Source organism: Chiloscyllium punctatum, chromosome 36 (genome assembly GCF_047496795.1).
Source record: "Chiloscyllium punctatum isolate Juve2018m chromosome 36, sChiPun1.3, whole genome shotgun sequence".
Classification (NCBI taxonomy): domain Eukaryota; kingdom Metazoa; phylum Chordata; class Chondrichthyes; order Orectolobiformes; family Hemiscylliidae; genus Chiloscyllium; species Chiloscyllium punctatum.
In genome coordinates this window covers 33,410,775-33,433,316 of record NC_092774.1, presented here as the reverse complement: position 1 = coordinate 33,433,316, position 22,542 = coordinate 33,410,775, and the positions used below count along the sequence as shown (strand labels likewise).

At 45.8% G+C, this 22,542-nt stretch overlaps 2 non-coding genes across 2 annotated transcripts; both read right to left on the bottom strand.

Moving 5' to 3' along the window:
- Window positions 1-8,623: 8,623 nt before the first annotated feature.
- On the bottom strand, window positions 8,624-8,695 carry trnae-cuc (transfer RNA glutamic acid (anticodon CUC)). Its single transcript has one exon. It is a non-coding gene; the product is annotated as a tRNA-Glu (tRNA).
- Window positions 8,696-11,213: 2,518 nt separating this feature from the next.
- On the bottom strand, window positions 11,214-11,287 carry trnan-guu (transfer RNA asparagine (anticodon GUU)). Its single transcript has one exon. It is a non-coding gene; the product is annotated as a tRNA-Asn (tRNA).
- Between the last annotated feature and the right edge of the window lie 11,255 nt (window positions 11,288-22,542).

The window sequence follows — 22,542 nt, the reverse complement described above, 5'->3', positions numbered from 1 at the left end:
TTTGCTGTTGGTGAGAAACATTTCTATCTGAACTCGCTGTCACTCTCCTGATAGATTGAAACATAAAGACGGGAGTCTCTGGATTATGTTGTAAGAATATTGGTATTGTGTTATTCACACCACACTGTCACCAACTGAACGAAGCGGCTGCCAGAGGGAGACGGCTGTGTTTAAACCCCGTGATGAACTGGGGGAGATGAGCATTTAGCCCAACAACGACGTCAGTGAATCTGACATAATTCAATCACGCCATCTTCCGATCTGGAGTCAGACACGCTACCTTTCAGCTACACGGTCACGGATGGCTCCTTCCCTCTATTCATACTTCAGGGAAGTGATCGCACTGCAATGATTTTACATTATGAGTAACAACGGAGATAAATAGTTCATGTCTGTTCTGTCTCTCCCCCCTCTCCTTCTGTCTCCCGAAACAATTGCCAACTCTACCTCAATAAAAAGTTGAAAGAACTGTGGATGCTGTATATCAGAAACAAAAAAGACAGGAGTTGCCGGTGACCCTTCCACAGAACTGATTGTAATTGGGAAAACGTTGATTTATTTGCTGGAGATATCGTGGGAGGAAAGCAGATGCAGTAAAGGACAGATCAGGACAGACCCCAAAGCGAGGGAAGAATTGTTGGACAGGAAAGGGAGTTGATAACGATCCGTGTGGGAGGGTGAATGGTGACTGTTCGTGGCTCAGAATACATAGTGTGCAATGACAGACTGCGTGATAACAAGTCTTGGTGTGTATGGTCGGGACGAGGATACTATGGATTTCAGGCCCTAGAATTATTGAATTCGATATTGGGACCGGAGGGATGTATGGTCCCCAAGTGAAATATTCGGTGTTCTTCGTTCTGCTGGTGCTGAGCTTCACTGGAACACGACAGCAAACCTGAGACAGAGATGTTGGCCAGGGAACAGGATGGGGTGTGGAATTGGCAGGCAACTGGAAGCTCAGGGTCTTTTTGTGGGCAGAACGTAGATGTTCTGTGCAGCAGTTACCCAGTTTATGTTTCGTTTTCACCAATGTAGAAGAGGCCACATTGTGAGCAGCAAATGCAGTAGACTGGGTTGTGGGAAGAGCAGGTTAAGTGCCGCTTCACCTGGAAGGTAAGTTTGGCCCTTGGATAGTGAGGAGGGAGCAGGTAAATGGGCTAGTGTCACACATTCGGCAGTTGCAAGGTAAAGTGCCGTTGGACTATTGGGGTGGGAATGGGGTTAGGGTTGATTGGAATGAAGGAAGAGTTGACCCAAGCTATAACTTCTGCCCATTTACTTATCCGCCAAATAGAGAAATTTTTTAAGTGTGCACAAGGAAATTTTCTAATTCACACTGAGGATGTACATACTGGCGAGGGTGCAAAACCTAAGGACCAGCAACCATAATTCTATTAACATTACAATAGTGATTCAAAGTAATATATCAGATCTAAAAGTTGAAGTTCTAAATTGGAGGAAGACTCAGGTATTAGGCAAGATCTTTCAAAAGCTGATTGGGGGCAGCTGTTTGCAGGTTAAAGGACTGCTGGAAAATGGGAAGCCTTCAAATATGAGATAACAAGAGTCCACACACAGTATATTCCTGTTAGGGTGAAAGGAAAGGCTGGTAGGTGTATGGAATGCTGGATGACCAGAGAAATTGAGATTTTGGTAAAGATAACGAAGGATTCATACGTCAGGCATTGACAGAGAGATCGAGTGAATCCTTAGAGAATAAAGACAGTACGGCATACTTAAGAGAGAAATCATGAGGGATAAAAGGGGACATGAGATAGCTTTGGCAAATAGAGTTAAGGATAACCCAAAGGATTTTTTATAAATACGTTAAGGCCAAAAGTATAACAAGGGAGAGAATAGCGCCCCTCAAAGATCACCAAGGCAGCCTTTGTGTGGAGCTGCATTCGATTGGATTGGGCGGGGAGGGGGGTGGGGGGATACTCAACGGATTTTGTGCATCAGTGTTTACTGTGGAGAAAGGCATGGAAGATATAGAATGTGAGAAAGTAGATGGTGACATGTTGAAAAAATTCCCATATTACAGATGAGAAATTGCTGGATATCTTGAAATTCATAGAAGTGGATAAATCCCAAGGACCTGATCAGGAGTACCCTAGAACTCTGTGGGAAACTGGGGAAGTGATTGCTGGGCCTCTCACTGAGATATTTGTGTCATCAATAGTCACAGGTGAGGTTCCGGAAGGCTAGAGGGTGACTAACGTGGTGCCACTATTTAAGAAATGTGGTAAGGAAAAGCCAGGGAACTATAGACCAGTGAGACAGATATCCGTGACGGGCAAGGTTTTGGAGAGAATCCTGAGAGATAGGATTTACATGTATTTGGAAAGGCAAGAATTGATTAAGGATATCAACATGGCTTTATGCTTGGGAAATCATGTCTCACGAACATGATTGAGTTTTTTGAAGAAGTACAAAGTGGATTGATGAGGGCAGAGCGATGGACGTGATTTATATGGACTTCAGGAAGGCATTCATCAAGGTTCCACAAGGGAGACTGGTGAGCAAGGTTTAATCTCATGGCATGCAGTGACAACTCGCCATTTGGATACAGAACTGGCTAGAAGGCAGAAGACAGAGGGTGGTGATGGAGGGTTGCTTTTCAGACTGAAGGCCTGTGACCAATGGTGTACCACAAGGATCGATGCTGGGTCCGCTAGTTTGTGTCATTTATATAAATGATTTATATGTAAACGGAGGAGTATAGTTAGTCAGTTTGTAGATGACACCAAAATTGGAGGTGTTGTGGACAGCAAAGAAGGTTACCTCAGATTAAAATGGGACCTTGATCAGATGGGCCAATGGGCTGAGAAGTGGCAGATGGAGGTTAATGTAGATAAATATGAGGTGCTGCATTTTGGAAAAACAAATCAGAGCAGGACTTTTACACTTAATGGGAAGTTCCTTGGAAGTGTTGCTGAACAAAGAGACCTTGGAATTCAGGTTGATCGTTCCTTAAAAGTAAAGACGCAGGCAGATTGGGTAGTAAAGAAGGTGTTTGGTATGCTTTCCTTTGTTGGTCAGAGCATCGAGGATAGATGTTAGGACCTCATGTTGCCACTGTACAGAACATTGGTCAGGCCACGTTTGGAATATTGCATGTAGTTTTGGTCTGCTTCCTGTCGGAAAGATGTTGTGAAACTAGAAAAGGTGGAGAAAAGATTTACAAGGGTGTTGCCAGGGTTGGATGGTTGAGCTATAGGGCGAGGCTGAATCCACTCTTTTCTCTGGAGCGTCGGAGGCTAAGGGGTGACCTTATAGAGGTTTATAAAATCATGAGGGATATGGATAGGGCAAATAGACAAGTTCTTTTCCCTGTGATGGGGGAGTCCAGAACTAGAGGGAATAGTTTTAGGAAGGGGAGGGGAAATATATAGAATGCACTTAAGGGGCATCCTTTTCCCGCAGAGGGTGATGCATGTACGGCATGAGCTGCCGGAGTAAGTGATGGAGGCTGTATAATTACAGCATTTAAAATGCATCTGGACGTGTATATGAATAGGAAATGTTTATGGGGATTTGGGCCAAGTGTTGGCAAATCGGACTTGATTAGGTTAGGATATCTGGGCTGCATGGACGAGTTGGACCGAAGGGTCTGTTTCCATGCTGTACATCTGTGTCACTCTGTGAGACTCCATGGGATTATTGAGGAGAAAGTGAGGACTTCAGATGCTGGAAATCAGAGCTGAAAATGTGTTTCTGGAAAAGCGCAGCAGGTCAGGCACCATCCAAGGAGCAGAAGAATCGACGTTTCGGGCATGAGCCCTTCTTCAGGAAGTTTTAGCTATAAACTATAAACATTCCCTTAGTTAAACATTGTGAAGTGTGAAGCCATTGTTTTAGTCCCCAAGATCGACCTGAGCTCCCCCCTCCCCCATCCCAGTAACTCTGTTGACAGCCTTCGTGTCACATTTAAAACTAGGATCAATAAATTCGTGATCAGTTGGGGGATGAACAGTTATAGGAAAAGGGCAGGAAAGTGCAAGTGGAGAATGTCAGATCAGCCACAATCCTATTGAATGGAGAAGCAGGCTCAAGGGGTTGAATGGCATTTTCCTGTTCCTATTTCTTATGGTTCCCGAGCCCTTACCTCTGAAACAGGGTCCTGGCTTCAGTGTGTGCCATTACTGAGAGTGCTGATGTTCCCTTGTGTAATATCAACAACTTAGCAGCTGCTGAAACCTCTTGCTCCTTTGTTACCTCTAAACACAATATGCCAATGTGTCCAGGGGAGGTGATGGCCGAATTTATTGTCACCAGACTATTCACCCAGGTAATGTCCTGCGGACCTGGGTTCAAAACCTACCACGGCAGATAGTGGAATCTGAATTCAATATAAAACTGGAATTAAGAGTCTAATGATGAAACTGTTGTGGTTTGTTGTAAAAACTTATCTGGTTTCCTTCTCTCCGAACCTGATCTGATCTGATCTACATGTGATTTCTGATCCACTGTCAGCTGGTTGAATCTTCACTGCCCTTTCAGTCAATTCTTAAAGCTCACCTTTTTTAACTATGATGTTGCCAGAATGATTTATAGACGGCATAGGCTGGGACTTTCTTTCACTGGAGTGGAGGAGGTTGAGGGTGGAGGTGATGGAGGTTTATGAAGTCATGAGGGACAAAGATAAGGTGAATAACCAGCGTCTTTTCCTGAAGGGTAGGGAGTTCAAAGTCTGGGAGTATATTTTTAAGATGAGAGGGAGAAGATTTAAAAAGGACGGAGGGGGGCAACGTTTTTTACATTGAAGGTGGTTCGTGTGTGGAATGAACTGTCAGAGAACGTGGTGGATGCAGGTCATGTTACAATGTTTAAAATTATTTGGATAAGTACATATGAGCCACACACAGGCAGGTGGGTCTAATCTTCCCCCAGATATTCAAAGGGACAGCCAGTCAGAGGGGGGCAGGGCCACGCCTATCGTTGTTGTGTGGCATGTGTGACAGCTGCAACAAGACGTCCCAACTCCTGTGCTCAATCTCTGACCAATGAAAGCAAGCATGCCAAAAGCCCTCTTCACCACCCTGTCTACCCACGACACCATTTTCTAGGTGCTAATAACCCGCAACCCTAGATCTCTCTCAGTTTTGGTCCCCTTGGTGTTCTGACTTCTGACTTTTCCAACTCTGGGTTTGTGTTGAACTTGATGGGATACTTTGTCCAACTCAGCATGTTTAAACAGTGTCGCTCAGAGGGATTCATCTGAAACTTTTCAGGAGGTGAGCTCAACAAGATTGAACTATTCAAAGTTACTTGGACTCTATTTTAAAGTTACATTATTACCAGTCATCAGAGAGACATACAGCATGGAAACAGACCCTTCGGTCCAACTTGTCCATGCTGACCTGATATCCTAAATTATTCTAGTCCCATTTGACAGCACCTGACCCATATACTCTGGCAGCTCATTTCATATATATACCACTCGCTGCATGAAGAAGTTGCCCATTTAATATATTTGTCTCTTACCCTAAACCTCTGCCCTCTAGTTCTGGACTCCCCCATCCCAGGGAAAAGACCTTGTCCATGCCCGTCATGATTTTGTAACCTCTATTAGGTCACTTCTCTGCCTCCGATGATCCAGTGAAAACAGTCCCAGCCTATTCAGCCTCTCCCTGTAGCTCAAATCCTCCAAACCCCTGCAACATTCCCGTAAATCGTTTCTCACAGAGAAGTCAACGTTTCAGTCCGAAAGAAGGGTTAATACCCAAAACCCTGACTACTCCACATCCTGGTGCTGCCTGGTTTGCTGTATTCTCCCAACCTCCTCCTTGCCTATGGCGGCGTGCAGTATGTAGTGGCTCAGTGGTTACCACTGCAGCCTCATAGTGCCAGGGACCCAGGTTTGATTCCAGCCTTGGGTGACTGTCTGTGAGGAATTTGCACATTCGCCCAGTGTCTGCTTGGGTTTTCTCTGGGTGATTCTGTTTTCTTTAATAAACCAAAGATGTGCAGGTCTTGTAGATTTGCCATGCTTTCTTGCCCGTAGAGATAGGTACATTAGTCAGATGGAAATGAGTCTGGATGGGTTACTCTTCCGAGGGTCGGTTTGGACTTGTTGGGACAAATGGCCTGTTTCACACTGAAGCTAATCTCATCTGCGCTACATTTGTCACTAACGAATTACAGAGTAGACTCGCCAGGCCGAATGGCCTAACTTCTGCTCCGATGGTCTTACGGTCTTAGGTTTCTCTGGATCATTTCATTTGGCAATGTGCAGTCCCGGGCTCAATGAGCAGCAGTGTCCACTGAAAGCAAAGCTCATAGGATGGTTGAACTCCTACAATGTGGAAACAGGTCCTTCAGCCCAACACATCTGCACTGATCTTTCGAATAGTAATCCAGTCAGATCCATTTTCCTACCCTCCCTAAATTGCACACAGACCCCGACGGGTGGAATTATTCCTGGGTTCTTGGTGCCATGAGGCAGCAGTGCAATCCATGAGCCACCATGGGGTTGTGGTTGTGGGGTGTAGGCCAGGCAATTGAAGTCCAGCGGAAAACTAAAACAGCCCACCTCCTCTCCCACTGCACCCACTGTCAGGACTGGCAGGATGTTCAGTCCTGGGGGGTGACCCAAGGCAGCGTCGCGGGTGTGTTCTGATTGCTGGGAGCTTTGGTGCCCCTGCTGGTGCTTCCGCAAGTTGCAGGAAAATATGAACCTCTTTGCACACTCGGGAGAGCTGAAGGGCCTCACCCCAGTGTGGACACACTGGTGCTTCAGCAGAGCGGAGGAATTCAGGGCGCACTCAGGGCAACAAAACGGCCTCCCTCCTCCGCCACCACCTCCCGCCTCCACCACCCTGGGTGGATCAGCTGGTGCTTCAGCAGTGTGGAGGAGTGGGTAAAACCCTTCCCACACTCGGGGCAGGAGAACGGCTTCTCCCCGGTGTGGATGGACTAGTGTCTCAGCAGGGTTGAGGAACTGCTGAAGGCCTTCCTGCACTTAGGGCAACTGAACGACATCTCCCCGATGTGGACCCACTAGTGGGCCAGCAGGTCGGAAGAACGATCAAAGCCCTCCCTGCACTCGGGGCAGAAGAACTGCCTCTCCTCATTGTGGACCCACTGGTATCTCAGCAGGTGGGAAGAACTGCTGAAGGCCATCTCGCACTTGGGGCAGGAGAACAGCCTTCCCCGGTGTGGACCAACTGGTGCGTCAGCAGGGCAGAGGAATCACTGAAGGCCTTCCCACACTCAGGGCAGCAGAAGGGCCTCTTCCCCTCTGTGGACCCATTGGTGCTTCAGAACCCTTTCAAATTTCACAATATCCTTCTGATAGGAGGGAGACCAGAATTACATACAATATCCCAAAAGTGGTCTAACCAATGTCCTGTACAGCCACAACATAACTTTCCAACTCCAACACTCAGTTAGAGGATTACGAAAGCTTTCAAAACCCACAAAAAACAAACAGGAAAGAATGGAGGGAAAAATCGAATTTTTGAGAGTCAGCTTGGAAGCATCAATGAGAAATCGGCAGACCTGGTTTATTGGGTACCTGTTCTCCTTAAATATACTATATACGTATTTCTCTTGTGCTCTTCGTAATTTCTCTGTGCTGCAGTGTGTAGCGGCTCGCTGAAATAATGTCCTGTTGAATCTTCATTTGTGGGTGTTGGGATGATTGCTTCTGTGGTTTAGTATTTGGTTTGTGTGTGTTGTTTTTCTGTCGACGCTTGTTTGAAGTTCCCCATTGACTGTTCGCTCTAATGTGACATCTAGAAATGGCACTGTGTTGATGTTCTCCTCCCCTTCAAACCAGGAGCCCCCCCAGGCCCAAAGTCTCACCACTTGGTACACCAATATACAGACTCGTCAAAGGCCTCCACTGAAGACTAAAACATCAAGTCGAAGATTCACACCACTCCATTGCCTCCATCCAAGAATTCCTGAAAACCAAAGACACTAAGATTGAAGAGGATGTAATAATGATGTCCTTTGACATAACAGCCCTGTTCAATCTATTAACATCTGCGTGGCCAAAGAAAACTGAAGACACTACTCGAACAAGCAAAGACACAAACACAGCACCAACTTCATCAGCAAACATAGCACTGTCAACCTCGTGGAACTGTGCCTTACCACCCACTTCATATTCAGTAACAAGCCCTACAAACAAATCAACGAAACCTCCATGAAACCACCAGTATCAGGATTCCTAGCAGAAGCAATAATGCAGAGACTCGAACAAACAGCCCTTTCGACAATCCAACCCAAAATTTGAGTCCGCTACAGCGATGACACTTTTGTCATCAGAAAATAAAACAAATTAAAGGAAACCTACAACACCATCAACAATCTCCTTACTGGCATAAAATTCAAAAAAGAGGCGAACAACTACAAAGTGCCATTTCTAGATGTCACAGTAGAGCGAACAGTCAATGGTAAATTCAAAACAGCGTCTACAGGAAAACAACGCACGCGAACCAAGAACTTAACTACAGAAGTAATCATCCCTACACATAAAAACAAAACTGAAGCAGGTCAATATTTCAACGAGCCACTACACACTGCAGCACCCAGGAATTCCGAAGATCAATAAATCACTGTGCGGCTCATTTAAGAAGACCGGGCAACCTTCCAACGCCCTGAAAATTGCTTCCCTTAGCGGGAATCGAACCCGGGCCGCAGCGGTGAGAGCGCTGAATCCTAACCACTAGACCACCAGGGAGATGCGCCAAGACGCTGACAGCTCTACTGAAAATTTCTTCCCTGCCCGGAAATCGAATCCGGGCCACGGTTGTTCGAAGGCTTTCACCTGTGCATCCATCAATGTCATTTCTTGTATCAATTGCTCCCGATGCGGTCTCATCTACATTGGGGAGACTAGAGACTCCTCGCAGAGTCAAGTCACAGCGCTTGAAGGAACACCTTCAGGACACCCGCACCAATCAACCCCATCGCCCTCTGGAACAACATTTCAAAACCCCTCCCAGTCTGCCGAGGACATGCAGGTCCTGGGCCTCCTCCATCGCCGCTCCCTCCCCACTCGATGCCTGGAGGATGAACGTCTTACCTTCCGCCTCAGATAAATTCAACCCCAGGCCATCAATGCGGACTTCGCCAGTTTCCTCATTTCCCCTCCCCCCACCTGACCTCAGTTCCAACCTTCCAACTCAGCGCTGTCCTCATGACCTGTCCGACCCGCCAATCTCTCTTCCCACCGACCCGCTCCACCCTCCTCTCTGACCTGTCACTTCCGTCCCCTCTGCCATTCACCTACTGTACTATTTGATACCTTCGGCCCAGCACCCTCCAATTTATCTTTCTACCCTGGAGGCGTCATGCCTTTATTCCTGATGAAGGGCTTTTGCCCGAAACGTCGATTTTCCTGCTCCTCGGAAGCTATCTGACCTGCTGTGCTTTTCCAGCACCACTCTGATCTAAACTCTGGTTTACAGCATCTGCAGTCCTCACTTTTGCCTACCCAATAAACTCAGTGTGCCAATCACACATCAACAAACTTACACAAGCAGACACAACGTCTGCAGAAGCCCGAGCCACATTACTTTACATTAAAGACATCTGGGAAATGATGTCCAGACAACTCAACCCTCTCAGCATCATGGTAGCCCACAAACCTACCAACAGACTGAAACAGTGGCTAATGAACCTGAAATACCCGATACAAACAACCAGCAAACGAATGTTATTTACAAAATACCATACAAGGAAATATATACATGAACTCTGCCGCACAGTTCTCTTTGGCAAGAAATGCTGGGATGAGAGAAGGAAGATTTTTTTCAGCCAAAACGAATCGGCACTGACTGGACAGCCATTTAAAATCAACGCTGTCTGCCAAGGATGGAAGATCCGAAGGGATGTACCGTTTTCTTATTTCCTGAAGATTTACAAAGCTGAGACTGGGTTTTGGTGTTTGTTCGCTTTCCACTCCCGGGAGCCGCAGTGGTTGGGGCGGTGTGTTGCGGTAAGTGCAATGTGCCGGTGAGCAGCGTGAGGGGCTATTTCAGCTTCCCTCCTCTGACAGCGCTGTGCCTTGACTCTGATGTTATCAGGGACACTGACTGGCGCGAGACAGTGAAAGGAGTCTTGTTCCTGCAGATCGGGAATTCAAACCGTATGCCGGCTTCAGGACAATGAGAAAGATTAATTGGTGTGTGTGAAGAAGCTGTGAGCTGCATTTCAAACAGGTAGGTGGAGTCAGATGCGTCATCCATTGCGCCCCGGGCCTGTGCGTTCCTGACGCCGCCATGCTGCAGAGTTCTGACGTTAACACGGACATGCGCAGCAATGGGAACATTCACAATGTGAACAACCAAAGATAATCACCGTCACTGATTCCCTTCCACAGGCCCAACTTTGTGAAGCAGTATCTTTCACTGGCAAATAAAACACATTAATCCTCAGGTACCTGCTTCATTTCGATCACGGCTTCACGCCCCTCACTGTTCTAGTCTCATTTCCAAACTCTTGGCTCATAGCCTCAATAGCAGCTCTGTGGGTATCTGCTTGTTCCACCCTGACAGGCAGTGGGCTACAGATTCCCGACCAGTCCCAATGTGATTGAAATACTTCAACCGCTCCACTGATTTGCATTTTTAAAAAACCGTGGAGCAATCTCCCTTTCTTTTTGACGACAGTTCTCAACTGTAGTCGGCAGGGTTCACACCTGCGTGGGGGAACCGCAATGGATTTCATGTCCATCGCATTCACCACTCGGCCCACCAATACAGAACCACACTGACAGCTTCATTTCCCAGGTCTCTCTGCTTGTGGAGCTGAGAAAGAGTGATTCATTGCAGAGTTTGTTTGAATCCAATCACTTCACAGGTTTCAAAAGGGTTAAATATCTGCAAATGGCGAGTCTGGATATTTCATCCCAAAAGATGAAATGGACGTTCAGTTGAAAACAAGAACAGAAATTGCAGGAGCAACTCAGCAGGTCAGGCAGCATCCGTGAAAAGAGAATCAGAGACAACATTTCAGAATTCTTTTTTCCCTCATCCAGGTACAGCCAAACCTGCTGAGTTTTTCCAGCAGTTTCGCTTTCTGTCTCGCATTCTCAGCACCCGCAGTCCTTCACGTTAGAAATTCAATCAACTCAGAAGCCTCTTTGTGCTTCCTCAGTGGAAAAGATTTCCGTTTGGGAAACATTTTCCTGACACCATTAAAAACGTGCACTTTCGCAGCCAAGAAAGCGGTACGAGCGAGAATAAGAAACACTCTGTCCCTGGGTGGTTTCGAACCACCAACCTTTCGGTTAACAGCCGAACGCGCTGACCAATTGCGCCACAGGGACAGGTCAGAACTCCAGCCGCACAGTGTCTTTGAGGAAGCTACTATTCCATTCATAATTCAACCCGCCCCGCCCAAAATTGCCATTGTCTTCTACCAGTGTTACTTTTCCATAATAAAGCCTTGGACATTCAGTATGGAGACATGGGAACAGCCTGATCCCACCATCTGCAGGCACATCCATGTCACGAGGAACGAGCTCTCCTACACCGGGACCGTCGCCCTCCGAGCCTTTCAGTGTTTTGCTTCTTCCCGAATTTTCTCATTGGCCCCGAGCCGAGAAGGGGTTTGAATTCCTGATGTGAGAGAATTCTTTCAATGCCTCGGGTCAGTTCATGTCCCGAGAATATCAGAGTCAATCAGCCTCTTAAACAAAGGGACGGTGTCTGGACTATCTCTGCTCAGTCCGTCAGTTCATCCTTCATTCTCCTCTAATTCTACTTCCCAAAGAGTTTCTAAAGATTCACAAAGCTGGAGACTGGGATTTGTGTTTTACTTCCTGAACATTTTTCCACCTGCTAACTGACAATATTTTGCCAAAACCTCTTTCCTATTGTAACACTTGCATCATGTCCAGGGATGAGCAATTTTCATTTTGTGGAGACATTCCCAAGTTTGGGAATGCTCTCTTTGGAGCAAAGAAGGTTAACTGGAGATTTCCAGGGGTTTTTGTCAATGATGGGAGAAGACGTGGTGTTTTCGCTGCTCGTTGGATGCTGCCTGAACTGCTGTGCTCTTCCAGCACCACTAATCCAGTATTTGGTTTTCAGCATCTGCAGTCATTGTTTTTACCTTGTTGATTTTAACCCTACTGCGAATCCTCTTGCAAGGATGCCTGCCTTGAAGAAGTTTTCCTCCTCTCTCTACAAGAATCTCAGGGAGTCCCTCTCCCACTGCAACTCCCAGGTCATTTCCTCTGCTCTGAAGCTCTTCAACCATGTTTTGAAACAAACTCGGTACCACAGCCACATTTGCCTAGTTTCAAACTTCCAGCTCAGTTACTGTCTCCTTGACTTGTCCGACCTGCCTGTCTTCTTTTCCACCTATCCACTCCACCCTCTCCTCCTTGACCTATCCCCTTCATCTCCTCCCCCACTCACCCATTGCACTCTATGCTACTCTCTCCCCACCCCCACCCTCCTCTAGCTTATCTCTCCATGCTTCAGGCTCACTGCCTTTATTCCTGATGAAGGGCTTTTGCCCGAAACGTCGATTTCGCTGCTCTTTGGATGCTGCCTGAACTGCTGTGCTCTTTCAGCACCACTAATCCAGTATTTGGTTTTCAGCATCTGCAGTCATTGTTTTTACCTTAATGATCAGAAGAACCTATTGCCACTGACTAGGGTCAGTTACCAGAGGACAGGGATTGCAGTTCTTCAATGGAAAGCAGCATTTGTGTAGAACAAACACAGCGAAAACTGCAGAAAGCCAACCGGTCGAGTAGCATCAGTGGAAAGGTGAACAGAGCCAACGTTTTGAGTGTGCTACGGTTTTTGTTCAGAACTCAGTGTTTTGCCTCTTCCCGAAGTTGGTCCAGGTCTGTGTCTCAATTGGCAAACACATGGCAAGTGCAGTGCTGCAATGTGAAGTTATAGCCTTTGCTGTTTAAAAGAAAAGCAGTGCATTGTTGAAATGGTGACATATTGGAATGTGGAGAAAGTGAGGACTGGAGGTGAAAGTCGAAAAATGTGGCACTGGAAAAGCACAACAGGTCAGGTAGCATCTGAGGAAAAGGACAGGGAACGTTTCGGGAACAAGCCCTTCATCAGGAATGATGTATGGATGTACTAAGGGGTCTCAGAGTCCCTCCACACCAGTCAATGCCAGTTGTCGGGCAGATGCAGCAGGCAATGAGCGAGGCAAGTGGTATATTACGAAGAGGAATTGAGTTCAGAAGTGGGGTCATTGAACATATTCAAGGCTAAGTTCATCTGAGTTTTGAACAACAAACAAGTGGATGCTTATCGGGGGAGGTAAGAAAATGGTTTTAAGACCAGTACAGGTCATTCACAGAGTCTGACAGCACTGAACAGACCCTTCATCCAACTAGTCCGTGCTGAGTATGTTCTCAAACTAAACTCGGCCCACCTACCAGTGTTTGGCCCATAAACCTTCGAAACTTTCGTATTCATGTACTTATCCAAATGTCTTTTAAACGTTGTAACTGTACATGTATAAAATCATGAGGGGCATGGATAGGATTAATAGACAAAGTCTTTTCCTGGGGTGGGTGAGTCCAGACCGAGAGGGCATGGGTTTCGTGTTAGAGGGGAAAGATACAAAAGAGACCTAAGAGGCAACTCTTTCACGCAGAGGATGGTACGTTTATTGAATGATCTGACAGAGGAAGTGGTGAAGGCTAGTACGATTGCAACATTTAAAATGCATTTGGGTAGGTGTATGAATAGGAATGGTTTGGAGGGATATGGGGCCGTGTGCTGTCAGGTGGGCCTAGATTGGGTTGGGATAGTTGGTCGGCATGGACAAGTTGGACCAAACAGTCTGTTTCTGTGCTGTACATCTCTATCTCAGTGTTCAACATACTCAGTGACCTGGCCTCCACAGTTTTCTGTGACAATGAATTCCATAGATTCACCACTCTCTGGCTAAAGAAATTGCTCCTAATCTCCATTCTCCCTTTATGCTTAGGCTATGCCCATGGGTATTAGTCTGTCCTCCCAATGAAATATCTTCCCAATGTCCACTCTGTCCAGGCCGTTCAATGCTCTGTACGTTTCAGTTAGATCCCCCTTGAATGTGGGCCTGTTAATCAGCATGAACCAAACCCTTCAGGATGAGGACATCCGTGATTAGATTCAACAAAGTGAGAATGGAGGGTGAGAGTGTGGGATGGAGATTTTCAGCTTTTAGGGAAGAAGGTAGGAAAGAAAGTTTAATATAAATTATAATTGATCAGATGAGCCGATGGGCCAAGGAGCAGTGGATGGAGTTTAATTTAGACAAATATGAGCTGTTGCATTTTGATGAGGCAACTCAGGGCAGGACCAATATAGTTAATGGTAAATTAATGGAATTCTGTGCTCAAGGAAGCAGTAGAGGCAGCTTCATTAAGACACTGTTGGATGGGTTTTTTGCGTGGGAAGGGAATTAAGGGAAGTTGGGATAATACAATTAGGAGGAGCTGAGACGATTTATCGATCCGCCATGATTGTAATGAATGGCGGAGCAGGGCCGATGGGCCAAATGGCCTACTCCCTCTATTCCTTTGAAACTATAACCCTGCGTTTCCCATGGCCAACCCACCTAACCTGCACATCCCTGGACACTGGGCAATTTACCACAGCCAATCCAAATCAAGGCCAGTGAGCAATGTAGTGATGTGGAAACCAAACACCAGAGAATGATAGAAAGGGACAAGGAGAATAAATGTACTAGCAATCAAAACTGGATTCTAACCATCACAAAAAATAAGACTAAAAGCTCAGTATGTGAATGTGTGCTGCATTGCAACAAAAGCGAATTAATTGACTGCACACGTTGAAGAGAATAATTATGATCTGAGACTCCTTACAGAGATATGGCTTCAGAATGGCAAGGATTGGATCCGGAATATCGAGGGGATACGTGGCATTCAAGTCGATTGAGAGGCTCAGTAAAGGTAGAGGGTGGGCACTGCTAATCAAAGCACTGATAGCATGGTAGTCTGGTGTCAGCTTGGATTTCAGGTCCTGATTTCTCTGTCCTCTAATCTCTCTGTTCCCACAGAGTTAAATGTTGTCTGTTCTCAGCTCTGCTCGATTTCTGTTGAAGCTTTGACCCCCTTTGACACCTTCTGGAGCAATAAAATATTCTGAGCCTCCTGGGAATGACACCTTATCTATACCCCTCCTGTTTTTAAAAATCTCTAAAAGGTTAACTGTCAACTTCCTCGGCTCCATTGGAAAAATGTCCCAGTTTCTTCTTTACTCAAACCCTCTATTCCCTGCAACACGCTGGTAATGTCGGGAATAGGGAATTGTATCAAATCACATAAATGTACTGTCTGAAACAATCTAGCTGTGTTCTGGCCTGAGATATTGTGAGTCCCTGGTGTAAGTAATTACGAATGCAATAATTTTGGTCACAGAATTGAACAATCATTTTGCAACAAAGGGATCTACTTTGATAAGGAGGTTTGGTCATTTCTAGGGTAAGTGAACAGTTTGTAGATCATGGAGATGAAGTTCCAGACACTTGGGAAGGGCAAGAAATGAATTTGATAAATAAGACACAGAACTGTGGATGCTGGAAATCTGAAACAAAAACTGAGAACACTGGAAAAACTCAGCAGGACTGGAAGCATCTGTGGAGAGAAAGCAGAGTTAAAGTTTCGAGTCCAACAACCCCTCTTCAGGATTCTGAAATAGTTTGTGAGAACCCCTTAAGTCACCTGCCCAGCTTTAAGACCACAATACACAGGAGCAGGATGAGGCCATTTGGCCCATCGAGTCTGTACCACCAGTCGATCATGGCTGATATGTTTCTCTGTCCCATTCTGCTGCCCTCTCCTCATAACCCTTGACCCCTTACTAATCAAGAACCTATCTCTGTCTTAAATGCCCTCAATGACTTGGCATCCTCAACCCTTCTCCTAGTGGAAACATCATCTCCACGTCCACACTATCCAGTCATAGAGTAGCACAGCGCTGCCTGACCCACTGTGATCTCCAGCATTTGTTGTTTTCAGGAAGGATTCCAGCATCCACAACAACGCGCATCTAAATTTTGTGCCCAGTTGGTTAGCTCTCCCTGGATCCCGTGAGATTTAACCTTGCTCTACAATCCACTGCGTAGTACAATGAACAAAGTTCCCAGCCCCCACCTCTTTCTGCACACATGGGCAGCACGATGGATCAGCGGTTCGCACTGCTGCCTTCCAGCGCCAGGGATCCACTTTCGATTCCAGCCTTGGGGCGACTCTCTGTGTGGAGTTTGCACATTCTCCCTGCCGTGTCTGCTGGGTTTCCTCCGGGTGCTCTGGTTTCCACCCAACATCTAAAGGTGTTCAGTTTCGGGAGAAGTGGCCAAACTAAATGGGCCCAGAGTGTGCAGTAAGTGTAGTGGAATGGGATAGGGGAATGTGTCCACATGAGTTACGCTTTGGATGGTCGATGTGGACTTGTTGGGCTGAATAGCGTGTTTCCACATTGCAGGAATTCAACGTGGCATTCCCCCAACTCCAAAGTCTCAGCAGTCTTGGCTTTTCCCATGGACAGTGTGGGGGAGGGAAACAATATTTTACATGGGAGTAAGGTTCTGTGAGTGTGAAGCTAAAAGGAAACGCAGTGCACTGCTTGAGCTGTTTTCCCCGGTATACCAGAGGCTGAGGGGTGATCTTACAGACGTTTATAGAATCATGAGAGGCATAGACAGGGTAAATAGACAAGGTCATTTCCCTGGGATGGGAGAACTCTAGAACAGGAGGATAATATGTTTGAGGTGAGGGAGGCAAGTGTACGGAATGATCTGCCGGAGGAAGTGATGGATGTAGGTCCAATTATAACATTTAAAAGGCATCTCGATGGGTATATGAATAGGAAGAATTCAGAGGGATATGGGCCAAGTGCTGGTAAATGAGACGAGATTAATTTAGGCTATCTGGTCGGCATGGATGAGTTGGAATGAAGGACCTGTTTCTGTGCAGTGTATCTCTGTGACTCTGGCTTGCCCGTAATGTTTGCCATGCCTGTATGTTCAGTTTCTGTCTGGTGTCGGTGTCAATGCCTTGATATCTCATTTCCTCCATCTCCCCACTTCCACCTCCCCAGATGTTAACCATTTCGTGTCTGGTTGTTTCTCAAGAAACTGCATTGAAGGTTCATCCTGAGTTAACACTTTTTTTTGCTTCCCAAAATCAGACTTACTCACTCCTAGATGTCGTGAAAGATACTAACTTTCAGGTGGAAGTATCCAAAATTCTAAGGTGTCTGTCTTGATGTTTTCACTTTTCGGTCTCTGTAAGATCCTGAATCAGTACCATCGGGAGGATTAGTTTGAGCGGAGTGAGAATAGAGGGGTGAGAGGGGGTGGGATGGTGCTTTCAATTTTGTGGGAAAAGAAAAGAATGTTCTGCGGAAAGTAGAATTGCTTGTTTGGAATTTCTAACCTGGACTGACAGTAATGTCTTTTGTCATCTCTTTTTACAGATTATTTGAAGATCTGAAGATGGACGTTTCAATATCGATAGATGAAGAGCGTTGCCTGAAACATTGACTCTGCTGCTCCTCAGATGCTGCCTGATCTGCTGTGCTTTGACTCTGCCTCTCCAGCATTTGCAGCCCTCAATTTCACGTCAATGTCTGGCAACAACTGAATCCATCGGGACTATAACAATTTTCGACTATGATTCTGTGAGAAGGAACCAAGCTTTTTGGTTCCTCTTTCAGTACGTTTTCAGCATCAGTGAGACTGGAAGAGAGACCCGACTGTTGCAGCACTCCGATTGTGGAGCCAGTAAAAGTTATACAGACTGGGAAAAGGAATTCACGGCAGGGAGGTGCTTTACACGCGTTTGTGTGCAGCTGAAGCTTCGGTCATGGAGAAAGCCAAGGAATCCCGTCCCGTGGAGAAACCATGAAAATGTGGCAACTGTGGGAAAGGCATCAGTTTCCCATCTGACCTGGAGACTCATGGGCGCAGTCACACCGGGGTGAGACTGTTCTCCTGCCCTGAGTGCGGGAAGACCTTCAGCAATTCCTCTGCACTGCAGAGGCACCAGGGGGTCCACACAGGCGAGAGGCCATTCTCCTGCCCCGAATGCGGGAAGGCCTTCAGCTATTCCTCCGTCCTACTGACCCACCACCGGGTCCACATATTAGAGAATCCTTCAGCTGCTCCAAGTACGGGAAGGCCTTCAATGATACCTCTGCCCTGGTGAGGCACCAGCGGGTCCACACCGGGGAGAGCCCGTTCTCCTGCCTCAAATGCGGGAAGGGATTGACCCAGGCATCCCACCTTCGGGTCCATACGGGGGAGACGCCCTTCCCCTGCCCAGAGTGCGGGAAGGCCTTCAGCAATTCCTCCCACCTGCTGAGGCTTAGGTGGGCCCATACCGGGGAAAGGCCATTCACCTGCCCCGAGTAGAAGCGGAGGTTCTCATCATCCTGCAGAAGCACCAGCGGGCGCACCAGTGCTCCCAACAATCTGATTCTGCTGGTGAAGCTGCTGTGGGTCACTGAAAGGACTGAACCCCTGCACATTCTGACAGTGCTTATAGTGGGAGAGTCGGTCGGTTTTTTTTTGTTTTATGCCGTCGTGCTCCCCCATCCCTGCAACTTTGCTTCCATTGGGCACTGCTGCTCGTTGAGACCAAGAGCTGTCCAGTTAAAGAATTGTTGGCTCTTTCTGGGAATGAGTCCCAGCCTGTAAGAAATGGCTGAATACTGGGGTGTCTATTCACATTCAGCAGTGACTTTTAAATTAGATTTACAGTTACGTGTCTGTGAAACAGTCATAGTCCAAAGATTGCACAAAGGCTTGGCAATCCATTGTTGGAAACTGTTTGCTTGAATTGGTAAGTTTAAAAAAAAATTCTTTCTTAATTTGCCGCTTAAGTCTCTGTCTCTGAGATGGTGGGGGGCTTGATCAAAGGGTTTAAATCATTGCTATTAATTCGATTATCTTCGTTAACTTTGCCCTAGAAAATTTGCCATATTTATAATTTGGTTGTTGTTTAAATTATAATGTTGATGTGCAAGATCTGTTCTTCATCAAGTCTGGTTCGGGACAGTTGAGAAATTGAGGGACATTGCATGTTTAAATTTCACTGTGTTGTGAATCTGGTGACAGTGACATTCATTTGTATTGGGTGACTTACCCTTAGTTGTAGTGTCTTCCACCCCAACTATTCACTATGGTAGTGAGTTCCGCAGTCTCACCACACTCTGAGGTTTTTCATGAAATCCTTAGTCGAGAATTGTAAGGGAAAATGTTGACAAGGGCAGAATATAGGGTCTTAACTGCAAATGCCAGGAAGACATTCGACAAAGTAAAACCATGACAATGTCGGGATAAATCAGGAACTTTGACAGTAATGAAGAGGTCACACGTCAGAGTTCTAGATATTGATCGTGACAAAAAGAAAAAGTACTCAGCAGATATTGGATATTGTAATTAAGCAAGTTTCTAGATGCTGTAGTTGGTTGAATACGATAATAAGAGATGAAATAACCAAAACCACTCATGTAATTTGATGTCGGTAACCATAAAGCAAGTGCATACTATTGATTGATATTGGCCAATTGCGTGCAAGTAGGCCATTCAGCCCATCGAGTAAACATTGACTGACCGTCCCACCCAGATCCAGTTCGTTACCCACCACCACATGCTGCTCTCTAAAGAAGTGAATTTCAAAGACTCGAGAACACTTGAGAGAAAAACAAAACTCTCCTATCTTAAATGAGAGACTAGTCTCTGGCTAGAATTGAGTTGAAATTACATTTACATTAAGTCCTCTCCAGATGTTATACAGCTCCATCGGATCATCTATTTCTTCTAAACTCAAACTGATACCAGCCCAGCCTGACATCCCCTTGTCCCCGATTATAAGTTGAGTAAATGAGCCACCCTCGACCTCACTGGCATGACAAAGGATGCCCTCAATCCAAGTTGACCTTAACTGTCCAACCTCTTGACCTCCACGCCACAATGTGGTCAGCCGCAACTCAGCCCTGAACGAGAGCAGAGGAACTGAATAGAGAGCAGTGAGGTGGACATTGCATTCTCATAGAATATTGTTCAAGTGTGAAATTTATTCAGCTCACATTTGGATCACTGCAGAGACTATGCGTCCTGTCATTTAAATGTCTTTGATTCCAATAACAGTCTAGTTTTGTTGTACATTGTGTGTGTTTTATCTGTGTGTCACGACATGATTTTCTGTTGCTGTCATTCCCATTAGGATGTGTGAATTCAGTACCAGATAATAGTCTCAGTTCTGAATTTTCCTTGAGGATTGGTATAGTACGGACTAAGTGTCAGTGAGAATGGACGAAGCTCTACTGTTTATTTAACCCTTTGCTGTCCTTCCCCTGGGACTGTATGAATGGGGAAGTGTAGAGGAAGTTTTACTCTGTATCTAACCCAATGCAGTCTCTGTCTTGGCAGTGTTTGTTGGGGACAGTGTTGAGGTAGCTTCACTTGCAATTGAAGAGTAGAGGAAGCTTTATTCTGATTGTCATCCCATGCTGTCCTTGTCCTGGGAGGTTTAGATGGCATCTATCATTGAAGTGAGTGCAGACTTGGCTGTGGGTGTGGAGGGTACTTGTACCTGAGCACGCCCATCTTTGAGATTGCTGTGCTGATCAAGACAATCTCAGACACCTTCATGCACTTTTCCAACCAACCACAGGGTGGTTAAGGATGGGTATAAATGATGGCATTGCCAGCGATGCCCACACCCCAGGCATGAATAAATACTTTCTGTTTAAAAGTTTACATTCACGTTCCAAACCCTCTAATGTATGATTACTTACATGGAAAATTCCTGCCTGCTGGAATTTCATTTTAAAACATAGGAATGTGTCAACCATGTAGAAATATAACAAGAACAACAAATTGAGAATTTAACAGGTAATGAGCAGGACCAGAATGCTGAGTCAGCCTGACCCCCAAGGCTGAGAGAGTTCTCCCAGATGTTGAACTTACACCAGTGCCTTTTACTCTTGCAGCTTCCCCAAAAGTTTGTCCCTGATGTAAGATCATTCAATGACCCGAAGTACGAACTGTTTTTAATCTCCATAACTGGTGCCAGACTTGCTGAGTAATTCCAGCGCTTCTGCTCTACCCTTTTATGGGATTTGAGCTTCCCTAAGTCAGTGTAATGAAGAACTGCAGATGATGGAGATCTGAAACACAAAAATGCATCAAATGCTGGAGAAACTGAATAGGACTGGCAGCACATGTGGAGAGAGAAGCAGAGTTAGCATTTCAAGTGCTGTGACCCTTCTTCACAACTGTTCTGGACTCAAGCCAGAATATTGTCTTTGTTTCTTTCTCTCTCTCTCTCCACCAGTGTTGCTAGACTGGCTGAGTTTCTCCAGCAATTTCTGTTATGAGACTTTCACAAGGTTGATATTTGTTATCCATCCCTAAGTGAAAGGTGTCTTGCTTGTGCCAATTCAGAGGACAGTTTAAGAGTCAACCACATTGCTGTGGGTCTGGAGTCACATGTAAGTCAGACCCTGCAAGGATGGCAGTTTCCCTCATGAAAGGACATTGGTGAACATGGGTTTTTAGGACAATTGACGTCAGTGCCATCGATACCATACTGAGACTTACTTTGTGTTCCCCATTTATGATTTGAATTATTCACATCTTACCTCTTGCTGTGGTGGGATTTGAACTCATGTTCCCTGGATTACTCATCCTGTGACGTTATAACTACACTGTTGTTCCCCATTCTTTGCTATTTTGTGTTTGCTGTGCACGTCTTTGTCCTCTGATGTTTGGGAAATTGAACCTGTTTAAAAGATTGCCCTAAACCTGTCCCTTTGACCAAGTCTTTGGTCACCTGTCCTAATCTGTGCTCCGGTCTTGTGATATTTAAAGGAATTCTCATTATGTTCATGTGAAGCACTTTGAGATAGTTAACTGTACCACAGGTATTATTTGAATGCAGCATGTGTCCCTATCTTAATATCTGAAAGTACAGGGTCATATTTTAAATGTAGAAGACAAAAATGAGGATGATTTCTTTTCTTTCTGAGGGTTGTGTGTCTTCTTCAAAAGGCAGTGGATTCAAAATCTTTAAGGCAGAGGTAGATAGGTTCTTGATAACCAAGTGGATGAAAGATTGTCGGGGATGTGTTGGAATGTAGAGTTGAGGTTGAATTCAGATCAGCCATGATCTTATTGAATGTTGCAGCAGGCTCGAAGTGCCCAGTGGCCTACTCCTGCCCATTATATGTTTGTATCAATCAGTATGTGTCTCCCCTCTTATAGCTATGAACTGGGTAATTCCTTTCCAATATTGCCCCTTGTAGACAGTTAATTTCACACCGATGGCCCCCTATTGGGAGCAGGCACATTGTAGCAATTGCAGTACTCCTTGTGTTAATTTTGTTGCTTCTTACTCAGTGTTGCTGAGAATCTTCGAAATAAAAACCAAAACACTTCTATTATTATCGCACGAATAGAAGTGTTAGTTTGGATGTCACATTGTTGAATTAGCCATTCCCATCTTTTCCAGAATTCTGTGTTTAAAGCCCTCGAGTCTGGTTTCCACCCCTGAAGCAGTTATTATCAAGGTCATGTTTGACA